This window comes from Numida meleagris, chromosome 13, assembly GCF_002078875.1.
Source record: "Numida meleagris isolate 19003 breed g44 Domestic line chromosome 13, NumMel1.0, whole genome shotgun sequence".
Taxonomy (NCBI): domain Eukaryota; kingdom Metazoa; phylum Chordata; class Aves; order Galliformes; family Numididae; genus Numida; species Numida meleagris.
In genome coordinates this window covers 9,919,418-9,944,709 of record NC_034421.1, presented here as the reverse complement: position 1 = coordinate 9,944,709, position 25,292 = coordinate 9,919,418, and the positions used below count along the sequence as shown (strand labels likewise).

At 39.7% G+C, this 25,292-nt stretch overlaps 1 long non-coding RNA gene across 2 annotated transcripts in view; it reads right to left on the bottom strand.

The window, feature by feature from the left end:
- Positions 1-25,292, bottom strand: part of LOC110406048 — a 57,323-nt gene that overhangs the window by 12,616 nt on the left and 19,415 nt on the right. For both annotated transcript variants that reach the window (XR_002443224.1, XR_002443225.1), the window contains exon 3: positions 2,029-2,210. This is a non-coding gene — a long non-coding RNA (uncharacterized LOC110406048). The remainder of the gene's footprint in view (positions 1-2,028; positions 2,211-25,292) is intronic.

Below are 25,292 nucleotides of genomic sequence, written 5' to 3'. Positions count from 1 at the left end.
ATAAGAGGGAAGGCCACAGCCATATTTTGCTACTGTTCCTGGGAACAAGAGGGGACTGGGAATTGTGGTGTATCACCCAAGGCAGGCTTTTGATGTCTCTCCACAGAGCACAGCTTTGTAAACACCAGTTTCAGTCTAACCAGCAGAAGCAGCAATCTCCTATGTTCTACTTCTTGACTTTCCCTGTGACATGAAATTTTAGAAAGCAGATAAATCTGGAAAAAGATGACTGGTATCATACAGGGAACCTTGCATGACTGGATCATGTAATGCCCCCTATTTTTCTCACTTTACTTCTGAAACAGCTGTTCCATCACCTTGGTATGTCTGATGTAGTACATGTCTGAACCTGTCTGAATGCTGTCTGATGAGGTCCCCAGCAGTCCTTATGTTGAACAGTGATCAATGCTTTCACAAGCCCAACACGCTACACACCAGATAAAAGGGATGGAAGCATGGTCTGGTTTCAGTTTTGAGAATTTGATATGTGGGAGTAGTAAGTGTTACATTTTCAACGGTATCAAAAAGAAGCAGGGAAAAGAGGAAGACATGAATGGAGGAAAGAGGTAAGATGAGAAAACAAGATGGGAAAGAGCCTGTCCAAACAGGGAGCACAGACTGGAAACACTGCAAAGGTTTACATTACAGTAGTGCACACTGACGTCCTGCTAAGCAACAAATGTTTCTGTGATGACTGCAGAATCCCAATGACTAACCTCACAGGAACGACTGAATCCTTATTCCCTCTGCCTGTCTTAGCAATTCATTCCAGCTCCCATTTACATTCCTTGTAAGCGCAATCACTGGACATCCTTGAAGTGTTACAAATTACCTGGCACTTCTTAAATCAATCCATTAGGATATTAGCATTTTCCCTGCCAAGTCAGTAACAAGCACTGTGTAGCCATCTTGGTGAAATTTGCCTAATAACTGCCTTGTAGCACTTGCTAATACAGCTATTTCACAATTTGTCATCATCTTTTTATAACAAAAAACAACTATTTCTCTAAAATCAGGTTTTTAATTAAACATTAATTTTTCTGATAGCTAAGGCAGGGGAGTTGAATGCAGAATGCTCTCTCTCATTTTTCATCGCTTTCATTTTACAGTCACTTTTCCCATTTTAATCACAATCATCAGAATCTGTCAAGATTTGTAAAATCAAACATAATGAAAAATATTACTGAAAAACATGTTTGATTACAAAGTTGGAAGATCGCTGTAGCTGCTCTGTAGATTTTTAGGTCTACTTTTAAAAATCAGAATGTATACTGAAATTTAAATTTATACTTTTTTTTTTTCACAACCTAATTTCTCGCTTCCTCTCATACTCTCAATCTTTTTATATGCATATATATTGAGATACTTATATATAAAGAGATGCACGTGGTAGAGACTGTGGATCCATTTTAGAAAGATTTGAGAAGCACATCTGTATTTTATGAGTCCTTCAAACATCTCAACATTTCAGTTTTTGGTTTTCCTGTTCTTTCCTGCCAATACCTCATCTTTTGTTTCTGACAGCAGTAACAAAAATAGAGTAATTCTTTAAACACATCTAGCTATTTTTAATGTTTCATTAATATTTACCAACTCTAGTTGATAAATATTAATAAAAAATAATAAAAAATAGTTTCAGCCATCAGATTTCTCAAGATCACTCCATATCTCTCAGATAGCAGACATCCATTTCTCCAGTACACTGTTGGGTCGGTTACCAAAAGGGAAAAGCCTTTATGATGCCCATGAAAGATTCAGAATAGTTTATCAGTCTTTGAAACCAAATACATGCAAAATGCCACAATAAGCAGGAGAACAAAGGCTCATTTTTGTTTAGATAAGGGATTTCAATTTTTTGCTTTTAGACAACATTGCGTGAAGTAACTAGGTCAGAGCTATGCTAAAACCTCACTTCGTATATCTGCTATGTGCGCTACATAACGGCTCTGTTTAGTAGTTCAGATTTGACCTGAATTAAATATGAAGCTCAAAAAATATAGTAAAACAATATTAAGAGATCTGACTTACCATGAAGTCAAAGCTTCCACGCTACGTGCACGGCCATCTCCTCCTCACTGCTCAGCTCCACACAGCTCATGGCACTCCGTGCCCCGTGGTGATGGCAAAGTGGTGGCAAAGCCTTGCCACTGGAGATGGTGGGCTGTGGCAAGCACTCCTTGGTCGTGAACAGGAATGGTGTTTTGTCCTCTCTGGAATCATAGAGTAATAGAATCATAAACGTTGGAAAAGACCACTAAGATCATCCAGTTCCACCATCAACCCATCCACGCTATGCCCACTAAGAGTTTCAATGCTATAAAATGTAAATGCAAAACCACAAGGAAATGAAAACAGTAAGTTTCAGGATTAGCTTTATTTCTGTAAGACTCATATCTGTCATCCTCTCCTGCACTGTATTAACAACATTTATGCAGGAATCTCTACAGCATGGGCTGAGCAGCCTCGCAGAACCCATATAACGCAGAGCAATACAAACAGGGAAAAAAATTTCCTTTAGATGTTAATTTGGAAATATTTAACAGAAAATATGTAAATAGTTGATTTCATTAGTTACAATATATTCTATACTAGCATGTTACACCGTTTTCAGGTTCCAGATAGTGAAAGGGAAACTCTGCAAATAAGACTGAAGAGACACTTCGTAATTAATATCTCTGTGTAAGAGGATACACAGAGTGCCTTTCAACTATTAATCTGGATCTTCTCTATCACTTTTTTTTTTTTTTTTTTAATCTGCATTTTAAGGATATTTCCAGAGATACGTAAATCATGAGCCAGGTAGATACATGCTCTGACTGCTTCCATTAATGTATATCTGCTTTGCAAAAGCAATAGGCGTGAGAGAAGCTTTGCTGGCTCAACAGGAAGGGATGTGCATCAAGCTTCCTTTGGATACAAGACATATGCAAACATTTTTGCTTTAATCGAGACAGAGCACGCGCATGAAATTGGCACTGGAGTCCACCAGGCTCCTTGTATGCCACCTTTATTTATCTGTTTGGCCATACTACCCAAGAAGCTATGGCAATGGCCTTCAATTAGCTGTTTGAAAATCACGGAGAAGATCTGCACACAGGCACTGTGGACACAAATCTGCTTTATGTAAGAAGAAAATGGTGGTAGTGGCATTTTCACTTCTAATGCATCACCTCCAAAATGAGGAAGTAACACAAGTTGCTAATGTCCTTATAAATGATATATGGGTATGTGTTATATAATGCATAAGCATTTTAAAAGTACTTTTTTCCCCCATTTTGAGGGAGGCTGACAGTTTTGCTTGTAATTCAGACAAGTTTAAGCATTCAGAGTAGGAATCTGGAGCTGAGAGGAGGGAAAAATGTTCTTCATAGACTGTGTTAAGACATTTCTGAATTAATCAATCTCTACTGTGATTTTTCAGGATTGGTTTGCTGCTTTGTTGACTACAATTAGGCGCAAGTCTGCTCATTAATTTTCTGAGTCCTAATCTACCAGTCGCCCCAAAGGAGACTAATCCAATGTTTGGGAACTGAAATTCAGAATTTTCCCAGGCACTAAAACCCATGGAGCCAACATAGGCAATGGTTTGGTGGTACCACTTTCCCACCCTTCCCAAGAGCTTTCTCCAAGCTCACACTCCCTCTCTCTGGCCTGCAGGGGCACATTAACTCATGACCTTTTGTTGGTATCCTCAGATGCTCCATTATGGCTAAGGAGTTCACCTTTTTTTTTCTCCCTAATTTTCTAGGTGATTATCTTAAGTTAAATGCTAATTTCTTCACAGGTTGGACAAAGCTTCAAGTTTTTTGTTTTCTTTGCCAGTCCTGAAGAAGCATTTCAGTTCTTGAAAGCTTGTTCATTTTCTCCAAATGCTATTAGTTAGTTGTGCCAAAGATCTTGTCTCCTGAAATTGTGCCCTACTGTTTCTTATCTGACTATTCTGCCTGCATCCAGTGGGCTGTATCAGTGTTTGCCCACCATTTTCTCTTTCTTGCCTTAAGGTGGATCCCTGTTTGCTGACTTGATTAGACCAGCTGAACTGTTACTCTGAATCCTTCAGAGGGTTCTTCATTGTGTAATAAAAACTGGATTGAAACCGAGCATTCCAAATATGGCATCTGAAGCTCACAAGTAAATTAAAATTTAATTATGATGCATGACTACAATCAGATTATGATACCAGCATTCAGGCTTGCTCTTACAACATTTCATGGTTTCTTCTCTCCAATTAGTAGTTACTATTCAGAAGTCAAGTTAGATAGTTCATCAGGATAGTACTTGTTAAAGTATTTGCTCCTTCTCTAAATGAGCATCATCTTCATCAGATCAAACCCCAAGGGAGTTTCTTATTTAACCATTTACGGGTATCTCCTTTCAGTGGCAGGAACCAAAGAGCTGTAAGACTGATGCATTGTTAGACTTAAAAGACTCAAAAAAAAAAAAAAAACCAAACAAACAAATCAGACAAAACAAAACAAAACACTTTCCACTAGAGTTTAGTTTCCAGGAAACAGAGAAAACTCCAGGAAACAAGAACTTTGACATAAGCCAAGAGGTACCCTGTCATGATCAAACACAAGATAATTTACTAAATGCAGGAGTGCTGGGATGATCATAAAATCCTGCAGTTCTTTCTAGCTATAAATCTAATTCATTTTCTTATATAAGGTTTATCTGAGGCATCACCCTAGAAAAATATGTCATTTTCAAATTAGCCAGGTTCAGCACCAGAATTTAATATTCTCGTGTATATCAGTGTGATTCTCAACATGCAGGAGTGCTCCAGAAATTCCTAAATCAGTGCCTGAGTGACAAAAGTGATGAACTTTTATATAGGATTTTCAACAGGATATACCAAATGGCTTCATGAAGGAAACACGTTGTTATCTCCATTTAATACTGGGGAAAAAGGATGCCCAGGAAAGTGCAGTGACTTTTTAATGGTTACCTCCATCCCACTGGAGCTACTGATGTCCCTGTTCTGTGTCCTGTGCATTCCAGTCTCAGAAGACCATTCTTTAAATTTTCAGAAACATAAGAAGTGTTCCAGTGGTGGAAAAAGACACCAGAAAAGCACAGTGAAATTATGGAAGCACTGAATTATAAAGGCTGGAAAAGACTACTAAGATCACCCAGCCCAACCACCAACCCATTCCCACCGTGTCCACTAAACCGTGTCCCTCAGTGCCACATCTACCCTTTCCTTGAACGCCTCCAGGGACAGTGACTCCACCACCTCCCTGGGCAGCTTGTGTCCATACCTCATCACTCTGAGAAGAAATTTTTCCTGATATCCAACCTGAACCTCCCCTGGGGCAACTTAAGGCCACTGCCTCTCATCCTAAGCCCATTAATTCCTGTCCTAAAATGAAGATGCTTGAGGACAAACAGCAAGCAAGTGCTGAGGAAAGGTCAGGGCAGCCTTCTCATACTATTTTTGCCAAGAAGATCAGCTGTCTATTCTCTCAGTCCTTAAATCAGATGCTACTTGTTCCCAGCTCAAACATCTTCCAGGATATTCAATTCAAACAGAGCTGGCACACTGCTCCATTGTATGAGGCGCATTCACTTTCCAGCCCCTGTTCTTAAGCTTCCTTCTTTGAAAGTTAAATTTGTTACCAAGAGACACTCAGGTTTACAATTCTTTTTGCATAATCATTCTGCTCTAAGATGAGTGGCTAGCATCTTACACACTTCGAGGGTTTCTCTGCCTCATACTGTAAGTCAAACCGGGAAAGAAAGCAGATCTCTGTTGTACTTTCTGATACTCATCTGAAATTAAAAGCTAGCACCTTTTCTTCTGTAGAAGCTGGCAGCTCCCCACGTCTGTTTGCTCACATCCTGCCTCATGCTGGTGTAACTGGGATGAAGTGACCAGCATAATAGAGAAGAGTTCCCAAAGCAGGGAAGAATAGACTGTAATAAAGCAGAATGGGGCCTCCAGCTGGGAAGCTGTGCATGTGAAAGACAGGGAAAGAGAGATATACAACAAAATAGCAATTTATCCACAATAAATATACGTTAAAAACATCAATTAGAGCTTGTCATTGCAGAACTGCTGCATCAGGTATATTTCAGGCAACTAATGATTATTAAAAACCTGCTTATTGAGTTAAGTTACATTTCATTAAAATGTTCTCACCTATTGGGCTTTTAATTAGCACACAATAAATTACCCATTTAAATAGCAATTACTTTCTTTAGTCAAGTGCATTAGAAGCACTTATTTATGGACTCTTAATTATAGTAGAAGCAAGAAACTGAACAGAACTACAGCACGTGCATGAGTGTGTGCATCACTACTGCTAAAGTAGTTGCAATGACAGGAGGTCAGTCAGCAAAATTCAAAGCAAGACTGAAGCCCCTGGAATATCAATATCTCCAAGAGCTTTCTTGGTGGCATGCTGCATCATGGAGCTCTGCTGAGCCAAAATGTCACTCTTGCTTTCATATTGTCGTCATCCTCTCCCACAACCCTCTGCAATAAAGAACCTCCACTCTTCGGAAACTAAACTAAGCTCAGTAAACACCCTGTTTATACATACCCTATGTAACCCTATATTTATACCCTATGTAAATTGCAGATACAGGAGCAAGTGTGTGTAAAATGTCTCTTCCTTTAATCTAACACTCCCATGAGCTGTCAGTTCCCAATAGCTGGTAACAGACGTGGCTCCACACTCACATATGCCCGCAGGAAGCAGGGGTGAAAAAGCAGATGGTGTTAGCTATGTCCGGAGCTTTCTTTTACCCCTAGATAGGAAGATCTCCTCTTAGCTGTCTGCTCACAAAGTTGTAAAATTTGATCAAACTAAAACACCCCTCAGGAACAAATGCAAAGTACAAAAGGATACAATTGCTAAGTGACATATAAACCGTGAACAAACGGATTCAGATGTAAACAATTTGATAAAGAAGAGGATTTGGAGATCTATAAAAATAAACAGCCCCAGAACAGGCTGCAGACGTAATTAAATCAGCGAAATGAAATATCAAATGCTGGCAGCCCACAAACACTTTGATGATAATAATAGTAAAGACTCGGTGGATGAAAAGCAAGAGAGAAAATTGGTCTATTAAAAATAATGGTGAACAGAATGAGGATCGTGTAATGGGAAGAAGGGCATGTTACACAATAATTTCAAAATTCTGCCATTATGTGAAAGGGAGATGGAAATTCTAAGGCAGTCATTTCTCCTGCATCCGTTAACGGTAAAGCACCAGCCTTGGGAAATTCAGCACCTGCAGACATTAAGCCGGACTCAGCCAGCCTCTGAATTTGGCACATCTGCTTCATTCACTTTCTGAGAGGTACATGAATTTAAAACAACTGAGGAACTGGAACAATATATATAAATACGGAATATGGACCATGTACAACAACAGTTTATCTATGGAACAAGCAGATCTGCTTCCCCGCAGTTCACGGCCATTTTCCCAACGAGGAACAAGTATGAATTCAAGTATAAATTTTATTCCCATTATAGTTATACTGAGATTATGTATAAATGTCTATAACGTAGGTTAGGGATAGGGATGGTGTGCATTCCCTAGCAGGGCAAATTAATTCCTGCAAAAGATCAGAAAGTCCAAAATTATCAACACCATCTTAAATCTTTCCCCGTGAAGCACACAACTGAATGGAAATATCTGTATGTGGAAGATACAGAACTTTGGAAGTCAGCATTTGATTGACAGCACTGATAACAGAGTCAGGCTATCTTGCTTCACTAGCACACAATATGCATCCTTGGAACAGTCTGGCTGCCACTTCCTGATGTTTAGAATATTTCTCTTTCTATTCAAATGTTTTTAGCAGCTGCTTAACACACTGCCCCAGGAAGCAGCCTCAGCAGCAGACAGGAAAACCACAAGCAGGGCAGGACAGAAGGGCTTGTACCTCGGGGCTGCACCTGCTTTGCATGGCTCTGCACGCATATGCCACTCTTAAATCCAGCACAATAAAGAGCGTAAAATCAGGATGCACGAACACCTTCCTAAACTGATAAGGAATATACATCATTTAACCTGATACTTTGTTTTATTCACCTCGTCTGCCTTTTGGGAATTGCTTATTGTGTCTGATAACACAGAAGGTAAATACAGGCAAGATTCTAGTTCCTCTGCTAACATACTCAAAAGGCCACAAGATATCATCAGAAGCGAATCCTGTTGTTAGGAGCTGTGGATGGAGATGAATAACTCAGATTGCCATTGTTCAGCTGCAGGAGAAAGGCAAATGGCAAGCTCTGACTTATGCATCCCTGCTCATTTCTGCTCCTCTTGTTACTTCATCCTCCCACTCACTGCTATTGGTACGTAAATCATGGCTTCACGTCTGACATCTGCAAGGGAAATGTCAGCCAGCATGAACTGCTGTTGTTCCTCTGGACTCAGTGGGGACACACTGATTGGCACTCACTCAGGATCTCTTCCGTGCTAACTGCCTGTGCAGAACCTCATATAATGGGGCATGGAGCTTTGATCTTTGGTTAGGAGCACACCAAAATATTAAAAATCTGAGTGATGTTATGCATATGGTATGTTACCGTGGAATATTTGAAATCAGCAACAAGATGAAACATCTGCTTACCGAAGAATGAAGGAGCTGTGTGCAAAGCAGCTGCTTAATTATCCAACACTCTGTGCTGTAACAATTTACACACCGTGCTTATAAATCTGGAATCAGCTCAGGGAGACGGGTTTCTGTTTGGAGCTAAGGAATAAAACTACCACAGACATGTCTTGAATTGTCAGCTTTAACACACACACAAGTCTAGAGAACATCAACATTCTCTTCCTACCTTCCAAGTAAGACACTCATCCCAGGAGCTCAAACACACAGCATTTTTCCTCAAGCTTGCCTAACCAGAACAACATCACCTTTGGGTTGCAAACTTGCAGTGAACATATTTAGCATAACGTAATGAAGGCTATGGCATTAAATGACCATTCTCAAAGTCCATAAAAGTAATTGCACTAGGTCTGGCCATACGATTCCGAACTGATAATGAGAAGACTTGATGAAATCTATCTCCCGAACACCCTCATAAGTTTTTAATTAGTCTTTTGTTCATCGATAAATGATCCATGGAATTTCCAAGAAGAAACAAATACTAGAAATCACAATATTTTTCCTCATTTTTCAAAATACTTTCAATATATTTCAAATTTTCTGCTAAATTCCTGTCTATACAGCATTCTTTACGGAGTAAATGCAAAATGGGTTTCTCTCATGCTTTAAAATATGATGTAGTCAGTTAGAAAAGGTCAGAAACTAGCTGATGAAATAGTTTCATCATTCAGCAAATCCAAAATATCACGTATCAAAATAGAGGTCTGCAGCTCTATGGCAAACCAGCCAAAAGGATCATTCTGGCAGTACAGAAACACAGACAGACAGCTTGAGTCTAGTTCCAAGGGAATGTTCCTTGGCACCATGTAACTTATTAGTAATGAGACACAGCCTCTGACTCCCAGAACCATATGACAAGTCTGGCTTCCCAGGTTATCCATAAACACTTAGAGGTTGCCATTCATCCTGTACTTCACCCAAGGAAGCTGAGACTGGCCTGTGGGATAAACCACGTAGTAAGTGGAAATGCAGCTGCTTTTGGTTTTTGTGAAGTCATATTAGCTTCCTGAAATGAAGTCAGAGGTAGAAGGCTGTAAAGCAGTGGCCCATCAGAAAACCTACTGCATTTAACTCTCTTTGCAGACTTCTTGGTCTGTGTAAATTGAGACACGTTATATCCAGAAGTGGATTTACAAAGCTAACCCAGGCTGTAGACCCCGACTGCTACATCACAACGCTCACTAAGCTGAAGGTTCAAACTTCCAGAGTCAGGCCAGAGAAGAAGACAACCTTTCTCTCACAATACAATAACACCATGCCCCATACCAGTTTGAAGACCATACAGTACATGGCCAATCTTGGCTGGACTGTCCTACCACATCCACCATGTAGTCTGGAAGTGGTGCCTTCTAACTTCCACCTGTTCACACTGATGAAAGATGAACTGCGGAGGCAACATTTTCCAAGCACTGACACCATTGTAACAGTTGTGAAACAGTGGGTCACGTCTGCTTGTACAGATGTTCTTGTGCACAGCATGCAGACTCCTGTTCAGGCAAAAATACCCAGCTAATGGTGGTGACTACATTGAAGAACAGTGTTTTGTAACTGAGAACATGCTCCATCAGTGTTATTGTGCTCTTTGTACCCATTGTAGTTTCCACAGAAATAAAGAGGCATTACTTTCGGAGCAACCTATGTATGTAGTAGAAGTTTTGCAAAAGGATCATATTGCCTGTCCTGTCTGTTCCCTTGAGGAAATGTACTCATTAGTTTGATTTCCAGCTTTCATTTTTTTTTTTTTTTTACAGGCAACAAATGACAATTATTGTTTACTTTGAAGTGTGATCTTTAGCATGAATAATTCCCCCAAAAGAAACATCTGCTTCACAGATGAGTTGTGACAGCAGACAATATGCTTCTGTATTTTGCATTCATACTTGAGTGGCAAAAGCTGGAATGGGGACCAACTGCCTAGCACCGTGCTTGCTGTCCTAAGAGGCCAAGATTACTTCTCTAGAGTGTTTCTGACTTCTGAGAGCGTTTCGTAGCATTTTCTGATGTTTTCAAGTTTGGAAGGCCTCGATGCAACTTCTTTGTGCCTCACAGAATACATCTGTATAGCACAGCTACCAGACATTTCTTGGCATTTTGCATTTTGTCTCTGGCTCTATTACGCAGTTTATACCCAACACAAGAAGCAGGTTTCCTCCAGTGCTCTGAAGAGCCTGGCTGGCAGTCCATCAGCCCAGCTTGGTACAGCTACTGTCTCTATCTCAAAATGGATTTTTAGCCATGCTGGACCCTGGCCAAAACTCACCATCTAAACTCCAGCCTGAACTTCAAACTTTTAGGTCTTTTAGCATCCATGGCTGACATTTGATGGCATGGTAGATTAAGGCACTGTTTTCATATCTGAAGATCTGAACTCCCATTACTGCTCTTACTGGTACACATAATGCACGGAAAAATACAGGTTGAAAAAAAAACAAAAACCATCAGATGTGCTGACTCGTGAGCTCTTTATGAAAGAAGGAAGAAAAAAAATCTTTGATGTCCTCAGTGAATAGGTAAGGTAGTAGCTACACAAAATATTCAAGACACATACAAAGAAAAATCCCTCATGAAAAGGGATGTGGAAGACAAATTGCCTGGAGGCAGAATGATCTCCATCAATGGTGATCTTTGAATACGGACATGAGACGGATTGAGACAAACAACTGTCAGGACCAGAGCAGATATTCTGCTTGGAGGAGGAGGAAGACTGCATGACCTATTGAGAGCCTGAAATTTTACAGATTTATCTTTTCCAGCAGCACTGGATGGAGAAGTTCACATTGGAAATATTTTCCTGCAGGAAACTCCTCATCTTTTCTTGATTTTGCTTTATCATAAATCTGTTGTTGATCCTTGAAAGCCTTTGCTGTCTCATGATTGAATAGCCAAAGAAGAGTTGTGATCATCTATAGCACAGAAGTGAGATTTCATCCTCAGCCCCTCAGGCAACCCACCAGCCTCCCACAGCCTTGCAACCCTTCAGTCTCACTTTGTTCCCCGAAGGGGGCCAGGCAAGAAATCAGTTACCAATTTATATATATATAAATTCCTATATATATATATATAGGAAAAAAATGGGAGAGGGGAGAGCAAGGGGGAGAGAAAGAGAGAGCAGATGGCATCTATCATATGCTCTTTTCTTTCCATTCATGCTCTTCATCCACAAGAAAATGATAGTTTAGCTTAAATATTAATTTGAACAACCTGAGTGTGAGAGGAGTATTTTAGGCCACATTTATGCAAAAATATTGCACTTGTGGTTAGGACTTTACACTTCTTATAATGTTATTTTCCTTGAAATTTTCCAACACTTCAAATATAACTGTCAGTAGCTGTAGAACATCCCCAGGACCATGCAGTACAGGAAACAGTGAGCCCTACAGTCTGTATTGAGGATGTGAGATCTGGAAAGCCCTCAGCTCTCACCAGAATTTGAATGATAGTTTCTAACACAATCTGCTTCACTAGCAAATACTCAATATTTTTTCTCGTTGTTTTAATGGTCTCAATTTTTCCTCTCAGTTCTACTGTAACTGGGAAGTTGGTACATCTACAACCTATTACAGATAAAAAAACAGCTACGTTTGAAAGCAGAAAATAAAAGTGAGGACATGCAGTCTACACATGCACATTCTTATCCTTTATTAACAAGATAAAAGATGTGCAGTAGGAAGTATTCCCCATAATGGTGTGCAAATTTTTTTGGCTGCATTTCAATTATTTTTGTATAAGACACTAGGAAATTTGAGTAATGCAACACAAGGAATTGCAAAGCTATTTGAAATACACCTGAGCAATTAGAAAGCATCTGAACATACAGATAAGAAAGTGTTTTCTTTTTAATGCTCCTCATGATTCATAGAAGTCCATTGTCAATACAAAACTGCCATTAACCAGGTATTGCAATGCACTTGTGGCATCATTAGAAGGTGCCCCAGGGAGCTAGCTATTCTTTATTAAGGTATAAAAATGATCCCTCTCCACAAACAAGCAGCACACGAACACCACAAAAGATATTTGTAATCACAGCACTACTCATCTTTATGAGATTTGGATATTCCAGTGCCAAAATCTTGAATTGTCTGAATGTTTGATGTTAAGGACAGATACTGCAGGAACAGATTCTCATCTTACACAGCTGCTGTAACTCTAGTGACACTAAGGTGCTTAGTAACTGAATTATTTCCCTACACATTGAGATGAAGATCTCAGAAACTGGTGTGTAAGGTGACTAGCACTATTCCCACTAAAACTGAGTGAGTCTCCTATTTATTCTCTGAGAACTGGATCAGAAAAAATAGAAAGCATTAAAATCAACGTTCATTTCCATGGCAAATATCTCTGTTCATGTTCTCATCTCTAGAAATTCTAGTTGTGTGTTTCTTGTATTTTGTTAAGGTTATTTTGCATAGCTTATAATGAGTCATTTAGTGGAAGAAGAACACATTCAAAATAGAATTGAAATTGCACTGAAAATTTTCTGCATCTTTAACTATATACAGGAGTTTTGCACATAGATGAAGCAAGTCCATGTTGTTCACTGATGCTTTCCTGACAACAAGGATCTGGTTTGAGACTCAGAGAAAACACTGGAAATTTTTCTAACATCTTTTGCAAGACTCAGATCGGGCCCTGTAGGGACTTCACTATCCTCTGTGTCTTATCACATTTTGAGCACAAGAGAAAGAAGAGAAAAATCTGAGCTGATCAGAACATGTTTGTTTAAATATGTACATTTGTATCCATATGTCCTTTTTAAAAACCTTATGTTCTTCACTTTTATCTGTAACAGGAATTTAACTTCAATTTTTCTACTCACTTTGATAAAATCTAAGTTGGAAGACTGCAGAGAATTAAGTGTTCTACAGGAATGTTTGCAATTGTACAAGATCACAGAATCACAGAATGACTTGGGTTGGAAGGGAGCTTAAAGATCACCTCCTTCCAAGCCTCCTGCAGGGATGGGGCATCAACAGCGTCTCTGGGAACAGAGATACAGAAAAACTGTTTGTGCAAAGTAACAAAGAACGAGGTTTTGAGAAAATTATGCGTGCTGGAATGGCCTCTCAGAATCAAATGGCTTCAGAAATGGCTATGAAGAAAATCCACTGGGTCTTCAGGAAAAAAAACAAAAGTATTTACAATTCCAACAGAAAGTACAGGGACACATTGTGCCTTTAAGAAAAGTAGTAACTTAGAAATCTGCAGTGGGATCAGCAATCATGTCTTTGTCAGTGATAAATCTAGTAAGGATCAGACCAACTTCCAGGGTGAGCTGAACTCAGTGCACTACTGCCATGTCATTGTGATGAGCTACACGCCTGTACTTACACACACAGTTTTATCTCCCCACTGTGCAAATCTGACAGGGCTCTGTCACAGGATGTACATCGACTGTGATCAAAGATGTGCTCCCCAAAAGGACAGAAAAGCACGAGGGTCAAATAGATAAACTTGTGCAGACCAGAGCTGAACTTTATAAATGACAGCACGATGAGAAAAGTAGATCTGGAGTGATTCATTTTACATTTCTGTGTTTCAGTTTTCTGAAATTTCTGTAAAATTGAAGGTAATGATACTTATCTCTGCATTGCAGTTTTGGCGCTCCTAGATGGCAGCAGCCTTGAGAATGGCCAGATCAGCAAGCAAGGGTACCAAAAGTGAAGGTGGGTGCATCTATTGCCTTTGTAAAGGTAAAAGGAACTCTTGGTCATATCCCAGCCATGGAAATATCTCAACATTTTCAGTGAATGAGAGATAGATACAATAACAAATGGCACAGTGGTATTTTTATGCCTATGCTATATAACCATTTAGCCACTTCAGTTGCACAACAGTTTTGCACACATTTGGAGTTTCCTGCTCCATTCTCCAGAGTGAAGAACAGGAGCACTAGCTCTCAAGGATTTCACAGGCATTGCAATGGTGGCAGCAATGGATTGTAGACAATCATGAGCTGATTTTGAAACAGCTCTACCACCTACAACAGGCTGAAGTGGCATATGGAGCAAAGCAATTTAATACCAAATAGGTTTTATTTTGCCTCTCAAGCAACTTTGTTACACACTGAACTCCACATAACCATGGCTTCAAGCATCCAGCCTTGCTAGCTCATATAACACACTGCTGCAATGAAGAGATACGGAAGCTACAGACAAGGTCTAGCAAGGAGCATTTCATATGCAGACTTGAGGTTACTTTAACGGAGGTGACTGCAAGTTGTTCTTTTGGAAAAAATGACAAATCAGGAGAAAACAAATTAATCTGAACTGTCTGAATCGTTCTGACAAATTCTCAATGATAATTAAAAACATTTTAAGCAGAAACAACTCTTCTTTCCTCTCCTACTCCTTCAAGCTCTCTAAGGCTGTGTTTAAAAAATATTTAAGTAAAACTGACCAGTTGGTAAATGGGGCGTTCTCAAATTTATGAGGCTGAACCTCAGCTGAAACTGTCTAAGCTGTTGGATGCTGACTTTGAATTCATTCTCACAAACAAAGCTGCTCACAGCAGCAACACATTTGGAAATGCAGAGATGACTAAAGAAAAGGGTTATAAAAGATTTTACTAATGAATATGTGTCACAACTGCTTTGGCTCTTGTTCCCATAGCATATTTCCAGCAACATCAAGTGTAGATTCCTAAGGGCATAAGTTGGAAGTCATCCTGCCTCAAAGAGCTTGGACCTCTCTCTTAAGTAGGACAGAACTCTGCCGAGGCCTCACGGAAGTAGTGCCTGGAAATGACTGTGGGCAACAATTTCAAAGAACCTTTAGAGATTTACTTGTATAGTTATCATCTCTTAAGAGAGAGAAAGTTAATAGCTACAGTTGCTTTATTCACAAATCTCAGAATTTTAATACAGCATTCTAATAAGTGTTCAAGGCACTTTACTTCATCGTTTTCAGGTCTTGTCCCCTAGACAAAAAAAATCTATTTTTACCTTGTACCACTTCAATCAAGTTACAACCTGAAGTTAATACAACTCAGCCTGCTAACTGGCGGATGTAATAGTTAAGAGGTCACAGTAAATGCCAGCAGCACTTTCTGTAAAACAACTATACAACAAGCAAAGACAAGACCAGTCAGTAAATAAAGGTGACTTGAAATCAACTTCATGGGAAAGGAAAAGTGTTATAATGAAATTACAGCGCTTTGTAAGACTTAAAGTGATGTCCATCATAAAGGAGAAAATTAATTTACTGGAAATAAACTTGTGAATACAAGTGCCATTTTGTGAACGACCAAATTCCAACCTTTAGTAAAGCTGCAAACATTTTTTCTGAAAGCAACCCTTCATTGTGATTGTCACTGTTCTTATGCATTAAAATTGGAAGAATTAAAAAAGACCAAAAAGGACTGAAAGGGTAAAACAATTTGCAATTTTGAACTGTTTGATGTATTGAAGCTTTAAGATTTATTACCCCTTGCTCTGCAAATATACTTCAGTTTGTTAATGAAGAAGAAATCAGTCTTTCCAATTCATTCTGATACAAAGCGTCCACTAGGATTACTGTGCAAGTAAAATACATATGACTGATTATTTATATCCGTACAGGTTCTCTGTCCAGTGGGGTCTCCTTTTCTAAAACATCATACACTTGTTTTGATGCAATACCTGGGCATGAACTGTCCCGAAGCAGGTGAGAAATGAATCCATACGATCTATTTGCAGCTGTGTTTGTGTACAAAACTTTCATGCCTCCACTGACTCTTAGACAAGGCATGTAGTTCACCCATCCCAAAGGATAATACATGGCCCTGTCATTTAAGGATTAAGGTCTTTGCACAACCAGCTTGTTTGAGGCTTTAAACTGTACCATACATTCAAAATAAACTATGAGAAAGGACAATGAGATGAGCAACAAGAACAAGGACAGACAGCTATTTGACAGAAGTGCTAGTGAAGGCAGCGATTATTCGCTGAAGAAGTCCTTGGTGGAATGGGGTGAGGACAGAAGCTGTTCCTGAAAACAGAATAAGAGGAGGAGCATTTTGGTAACAAAAAGGAGAGGAATGGAAGAAAGCGCTACCAGCCAAGGGAATTTGCTAGTCTCATGTGGGAATAAGTGCCCCGCAGCCTGCAAGGAAAATCCCTCTAAAAAGGAAGCACAAGGTGCTCACATTTTTAGCATGAGAACGAGGCCTGTGAAACAGGGAGGCAAGGCAGGAAGCCAGGGGGGACTGGGAATATGCGTTTGGGAGGTCTGATCGGAGCAGCAGGGAAGAAAAACTGGCCTGGTGGAGATGAAGAAAACAGACAACTAGAAAACTAGAACTCACCACATTCTGTACCTAAAGTTCTGCCTAAGTGCTTTGTTGAATGGAGCATTCTGGAAGGATAATCTTCTCAGTGACCAGAAATGAACACTGAACTCCATTTTGTTTTACATACACCCACAATCTCAGAAGGATAAAGAAACCAACAATCATTTCTAACTGTTTTTATTCTCCTCTCTGACATTTCATTGAAGTTATGGCTATTGTGTCCAAGCCACAGAAAGTAAGAGGCCAACATACTGCCAGGGTATTAACGTGGAAGGGATTTTAGCAGACACAAATATGTCTTAGCTAGCAAAGAAAGACCTACTTTTGATCATGCCTATTCTGTGGGTAAGCCTAGGAGGGCAAGAATCAGGTGGGAAGGTGACATGTTCTCTCACTGCAGCTAAATCTTCTGAATCTTTTCTTTTTTTTCTGTAATATTTTTCAAACATTATTCTTTGTGTTTCTGTACGCTCAGACGTTGCACTGAGCACATCCCATCCTGTTCATGTTATAGCAAGAATGAAGAGAAAAAAATTACACATGAAAGAGATTGCTGTATAAAAAGTTAAAAGTGCTTCCCAGTCAATTAAATAGTATCTAATTAAAAGCAGTTTAAAAATTGGGAGATGTGGATTCATACACTTGCTCTGCCTCAGCCTTCCTGTAGACAAATAGATTTGGTAGCAGGTAAATAACTAAGGTCAGTGTGTTTTCCCGTGCTTGAGAGGTAAGTTACAGGTGGAATAGGACGAGAATCACAGGAGACTGCACAGCAACCAGCACAACCTGCCACCCATGCAGACTGGGGGGGTTGCTATTCCTGGGCCCGTGAGCCTCGGTCTTAGAGGTGGCATAGGAAATATTGCGTTTAGACACTCTTTCTCTTACAGCATCTAAAGATAAGCTTGTGAGTAACTGCTTTTAACAGGCAACAAAACATTTGCAGCAACAATGTGAATAAGACGCAGATCTCCTCTGTGATCAACATGCAAGTCAGCTGCTACCACAGTCTGCCAATATGAGTGGCTGAGGGCTCAACCTGTGAATACGCTGACTGTAGAGAAGTTGTCTTCATTGTGAGTCTTGAGCAGGTGACACTGCTTAGGAGTATAGGACCACTGTGATCCAACTGCAGTATTCTCTATTATTACAAAATGGTTATGTTCATTTACCCTCTAGCGATCTCACACCAACAACCTACTCTATGCCCAACCTCCAGTCTTAAAGCCATTCGATACTTCATTCTTATCATTTTGCATCCCACAGAGGGCATTTATAGATTAACTCAGTATTGTGTTTAGAGTACTTGATTTATAAAGACACCTACAAAATAAATGTCCTTGCAAATGGATATGTTTTTTTACATACACATCTATCAAAGAAATGAACTGTGATGCTTTAGAAAACACAGCAGTGAAACTCAAATCAAAAGAAATAATGGAGGATAGAATAAGAGATCCACTTACCAGGCAGCTCAGATGTGCAAAAGATTTTCTTTTGTAGAGCATAAATATAGACAAAATTGAGTTCTAGGCTGTCTTTCTACTCTGTAAGACCTTGCGATGTTAACACACACAGGGTAAATATACTATACAATATACATTATAGAAAACTACTTCTAGAAGTCTTTCAAGAGCTGCGACTCAATAAAGAGAGCTTATTTATGCACTTAATGGAAGATCTCATTGAATTGGGCAGGGTGATTCTAGGAGTGCCACTGTTTTCTACGAAGATGAAAAATAGAGAAATGCCAAAATGACTGCAGTTTTAGAAACATGACTACTAGAACATCACTGAGTTTCTCATGAATGACAGCACTATAGGACTGACATTTCATGTGTTTCTGCAATGTATGCTCTGTTTCTATTTAGAGCCTTCATAGAAGTTAGCGATGGAGGAAATGATCCAGAAACTATTCCCACTCCCCCATCATTCTTTCCAGGTTTTATATACCAGAGCATAGAATCAAGTGCTAGAAATGAGCTGAAGTGAATAAGATTGCATGGGCAGAATGTCAAAATGTTTTAATGATTCACTGGCTAACATTGCACATAGAAGGGAGTTCAAACTACAGCACTTAGCTCCACACTCAGATTTCCCCAAAGTTTGAGAAGTAGTTTCTGCCAACTCAGCTTACAATCTGACATTCACTTCCCTCTAACAGACTGCAATACAACGTTAATGAGTAGATGGCATAATTGCTGGAAGCCCCTTCCCTCTTGCTGCATGTTGCCTTAGTCTCCTAGCCCCCTTCTTAATTCACAAACACATATCGGTGATTTCTTTGTATACTGGGTGTAGAACCAGCCCCAAATGTAGCTTTTGCAATTTCTGAATGCATTGCCCTGTCCTGAGGTCATTCATCAATCCGACACATGGCGAAATGCTAGGAGAAGAGGAAAGGAGATTTCAGTGCCTAGAAGTATGAAGAGAACTCAGACCTCTGCTATTGTTTTTCACTGATATCCTCTATACTGGTAGGCAAAAGAGAAACAGGAGGAATCCAAAGCCGGGGCAGACCTACCCAGGCTATCCTTGGCCAATCATATTCTGGACTTGAAAAACCTGAGGCACACAGAGAGCAGCATGGTTAGTACCCAGCATGCTGGAATACATCTGTTCTTGTGCAGAGAATCCATAGTAACCGTTTCCCTCTCTCAGTAGGAAATGGGAGGGCTGAGCATTTTTGGAAGTCAAGCATCTGCTTTAAAGTATCTGATCTATATTGGGGGTGAGGGATGAGAACGGAGAGAAGCCATCCAAGATGAAAAGAGCCATTGCTCAGGTTTGCCTCACAAGTAACCCCCTGCAGCATAAACTCTGTGACCCAGTTTGCAAGGGCTGGCCTTTCTGAAAGCAATGGTGTCTGAAAGCAAAGTGCCTAATAATGACATCATCTTCATAAAAAAGAGATAAATGCTTACCCTGCATGAAGATCTCACTCTGTACACTGGGACATACACTGAGATGTACCATGTGTGCAAGGGCTTTACTGGGGCTCCCTTTTTAGTTAGGTGTTTTATAATAGACATCATCATTATTCAGTCTACAGGTCCCTGGGCAGTCATTTCCTGATGCTGTTCCAGGCTGGCTCATTTTCCAGATTTTTATCTTCCAAGACTGTTCTAAAGAAAACTTCAGATAGGAGGTTTCTATTAAAAGCAACTCTTTCCAGCTCAGTTTAAAGATCTATTATAATTTATTTTGCTAAGAAATTATGTTTTCAGTAATCAGGAAGTCTGCTGTGGCTTGATTTCAGAAGACACTTTTTAAAACAAAGTCCCTATGAAAGATAAGATTAAAACACAAAAATATTCAAATATTTATGTGTTTAAGTAATGAGCATGTTTTAAATTCTGCTCAGACGTTAGCTGAGCCAATAAAAGAGATTAAACAGAAACCAGACGGAGATTAAACCAGCAATGAAATCATCCATCAAGACTCATATCAAATAGACATTCATTCATTCTTCCATATTGATGGACTACATGTTAATTATTCACTCTAATCAATTCTTGGTGGATAAAAGCTATGCTTCCTACTACATCAGTAATACCTAACAAAAAGATGCACTACAGTTAAGCCTCAAGTTACGTATTGCTGCTTGGATAACTGTGCATTCAAGTGGCTACTAATACAAAAAAAACTCAGGCACGGTTATTTCTAAATGCTGAAAGACATGCACAAACAGAACTAAGTGTGAGGAAAAATGGAAAGAAATGTCCAGAGGCTCACAGAATTGCATTCAGCTTCCAGGGAAGTTCTCGCTAACATGGACTTGAGCACATGCAGGTCTGTTCCACCTCTCCACAAGTTCTATGTTCAGATTTCCCGGATTCTATATTCCACTTTGTTCTGAGAAAGAAAACAGAGACCTGAACCATTCTCTAAGCACATTAAGACACTGCTGCACGAGACTGTATATTCTAACATATAATTTGCAATATGTTATTAATAGACTTTTTTTTTAAATATTGTACAGCTCTGTCATACCTCCAAATACACCATCATTAGCTATTCGTAATACCAAAACAGTGGATAGGCAGGATTGATGAGCTGAGGCCAACTGTATGAGACTCAACAAGACCACGTGCTGGATGCTGCACTTTGGTCACTACAACCCCAGGCAGCGCTACAGCCTTGGGGCAGAGTGGCTGGAAAGCGACATGGAAGAAAAAGTTCTGACAATATTAGTCATCAGCAGGCTGAAAACGAGCCAGCAGTGTGCCCAGGCATCCAAGACAGCCAACGGCATCCTGGCTGGCATAAAATTAATGTGGCCAGCAGAAGCAGGAGGGTGATTGTTCCTGTCTACTCAGCACTGGGGAGGTCACACATTGAGTACTGTGTTCAGTTTTGGGCCCCTTGTTACAAGAAAGACACTGAGGCCCTGGAGCATGTCTAGAGAAGGGCAATAGGGCTGTGAAGGGTCTGGAACACACATCTTATGGGGAGTGGCTGATAACGGGATAGTAGACCAAATACTGGTTTTAAATGCGTATAACACATCTTGGCCCATCCTTTAATTTGTAAAGGAATAGAGTGGAGATATAATGGAGAACCAGGTTTCTTGTACTCTGCAGGAAGGATATATTTGAATGACATCCTGTTTGAGAGGGTTAGGCAGAAGCTCTCCAACACAGCAAGTGTCTTAAAGAGTAATCACATTGGAACATAGAAATATCATGCACTCCTTTATCCCAAATCCATATGTTTAGAGAGAGTTTTGATAATGACCAGGATCTGGCAGCTTAATTTAATTGCAAGTTGGGTACCTTGGAAAAAATAACAACCCCTGGCTGACTTGCAAGCTTGCAAAATTTATGTTCAAAATAGCTCTAAAAGCTTGTAAGTTCGGGTAGACATAATTAATGCAGGAACTTTAGCTGGAGCTTCACTGTCGTTGCATAGATAAGTTGATTGTTTGGGACGAGTGAGCAGGACTGAACGTTGGTTCTGCCACCTGCTTCACACAGAGGGGCTGCAGCCCCTTCAGCACGCATAGGCTGTTATGAAATCGGAATGTGCAGCTTGTGCTGATTACATCGACTAGGGTTCACTCGGTTCATGTTGAATCACAGTATATCTGTGGCTCTGGCATAAGACATATGCTACTGAATATTTACCCTAGTCTGACCCCAGGAATATTTAAAGACAACTAGGAAGGACCTATTTCCAGAGGAAGCTGTGGAAGGCCAAAGCAGAGATTGTTCTAAGAGTGATCAAACAAATTTGCTAGATCTCTAACTACTGCTTCTTGGAAAGCTGGAAAAATCTGCAGCCAAAGAGCTCTATCCTTTGAGCTTTTGATGATCTTTCGAGCTCAACTTCATAGCATGGTACAGAAGTACTTAGTGTACCACATACAATCAGATAACACTGGGGTAGAGCTTCAGGAAAATCATGATTTCCCTGAAAATCTCAGTGAACAGAACATACATACTACAGTCAGAAGAAAGGCTCACCTTACAAAAGCCTTATCTTTTTATACTCCTGCCATTTGCTTTTACCTATTCTTAGGGCAAATGCAGCAAAATGCTACTCAGATCACACAGAGCCAATACAGAAGACAATGTCGGGTTCAGCTCTCAGCAACAGAAGACTTTTTAAATTAATGTTCCAACTCAGAAGGAAAAAAGAAAGGATAGTAACAGTAGAAAAATATGTATTTAAAACAAAGAGAATTTGGGAAGTTATCAAGTAGAAGACAAACATCTGCACACATGCAAAACCTCTTTACTGGACTTAATGTTCTGGAGGCCCCCTTAACAGCGCTGAACAGCCAAAAGGAATTGTATCTCCTTCAGTCCCAAACTGGCCTATTGCCTGTAATCCCTGTTAAGCACACTTTCCTTTGAAGTTTAAATACACCAACAGAAGTATCTGCCTTGCCATTCCGAAAGCCATCAGGAATTCATACAGCCCAATACTGTATTTCAAGTCACAGCCAGCAAAGAGCACTACAAAGAAACCATCTCTGTTCTACACGGTAAGTGAACATAACATGGAAGGAAAAAAAAAGCAAAACAAACACAAACCAGCAACAGGAAAAAAAATAGATTTGAAAGAACATCACTCATACAGATATTGAGCTAAAGAGCAAAAAAAAAAAAAAAAAAAAAGGATTTGAACTCAGATTTGGCTGATTTAAGTGAAGACAACTCCAACCCACCATCTCATGTATATATCCAATTAGCGCACCAAGAAATGGCAGCTTTTTCAATAAAACCCAATCCTTACCAAAATCCCGAGGTAGTATGAGTTAGTGGCAATGACTGTCTCTGTTTCTTAGACAGAAACTGAATTAATTTGAACGAAAATTAATATGCTTTTTTTTGGTTATATGTTTCTGTTGACACTGCAGATGAGTTTTTTGAATAAACATACAGAGTTATTCATTTACAACCCCATTTTAGCCATTTTCTATTTATTCCCTCATGTCTCACACAGCCTCCTCCCTTGTTTCTTAGATTTTTGTTGTCTCTTACTTCTGTTGTTTATTCAGGAAACATCATATCCAATGTCCACAACAGTATGACGCATTTCATTAAGGTCTACAATAATATCGAAAATCTCCCTATATAAAAGCATTTTAAAACTCTTTCTTCCCAATCTGCATTGTTTTGGATTTGTCTACTATGTATTTCATGTAACATCAAAAAAGACAGTTCTCCTGCATAACCTGCACCTTCCGCATTTAAGTTCAGTCTAGCCTCATTAAGTTTGCCTATTTTTGCAGAGAGCAAGTTACCTATATTCAGTAAACAGCAGCAGGGTATCCTATTATCACTGTTCCCTATAAATTACTCATTTTCTAATTTGACCCACAAACACTTTTCATCCTTTTATGGCCTGTATCTTCTCTAAAGAACTGGTCGTGATCTTTTATATCATCATCAAGTTTTTCATTAGAACTGAATACCTAAGCTTATAAAAGCTAGGACCTATGCTAGCATGAAATGGTTTGATATTTAAAACATAAAACCAAAATGTAATTTCCTTCACCTTCTTTTTCTCTCAAGTGTCGCTTCATCCAGGATAATCTTTTACACATAATACGATCAAAATCCAAATCTAAAATAAATACAGGTACTTGAAAAAAATCAGTTGATCCATTCCATAAATATTATTGAGTTTGCAAAAGCACTCAAGATTTAAATTATCAGGAATTAAAAAAAAAATAAAAAATCGGAGTATGGAAATCTTTTTTCTACTCTTCACTGCTCCTCTGCTTCAAGTCTCTAACATTTCCACATGCCTTCCATGTGCTCCTGCACCTTCAGAGCAGGCTGCAGTTACAATTTCACACCAATCACCTGGATCTCACTTGACGGCCAATGTTTTCAGGCTTTCACACTATGTTAGCGCGTTGGGTATAAATCCATCTACCAGCGTAGGGTTTTCAGAGACTTTTTCCACCCCTCTGGAGACCTGCGTGGCATGGAGCTCACGGGAAACTGTCAGGTTTGTATTTCAGCAGCTTTCAGTAGGACTTATGGGTTTTGATAGACTAAAAAAGTGAAGTGTGGAATACAAAATGACACATTTTGGAGCTGCCTCCATTCTTGACTAAGGCCTTCCCAAACCAAAATCAGCTGCACCCAGACATTCCCTATAGCCATTTTTCCATTCTTCTCTCCAGTGAAAGATCTGTAATGTTTTCCCACAGTGATATAGACCAAATTTTTATATTTTCACTTGAAGAAAGACTACCCTGCTATCCAAACTGAATTTTCACTGAGGAAGTCAGTGGTCCAGGAAAATGCATGATCCATGGAACAATTCTTCAGCAGGTTGGATGGGGCCCTGGGCAGCCTGATCTACTGGGTGGCAACCCTGCCTATGGAAGGGGGTGGAACAGGCTTAGGGTGGGACCTTGAAGATCATCCATTCGATGATTCTACGATATGGATCTGTTGAAGCAGCTACTGTAGGACAGACAGCTTCAACAGGGAACTACCAGTAGTAGTAGATTCAGGCTACTCTGGATAAGAAATATGCTCATCAATCAGCCCTTAGCATCAGTCTGGTTAGGCAAACAGCCACAGATTATTCTGTCTTAAAGAAAATAAGAGGAAAAGCTCTGACTCCTCATAGTTCATACACCACTTTAGTCCCATCCAAGAGCAAGAGTCAAGTTCAGAAGGAACCACAAGACACTGTCTGCATTGCAAAAACCAGAGGTTATTTCCCCTTTCTATAGAAAAGAATCTCATACCTGAGCTGTCTTTTGCAATTACAGAAAGGGCAGCAATTGAAGAACCCTATCTTCATCACAGAAAAGGTGGAAAAGGATCGGTATGGAAGGTAACTCACCTTCCTTCCTCCACAAAGCACAAGTCCTGACCTTCTACAAAGAGCATGGTCAGCACAACTATCCTCAGAAGCAATG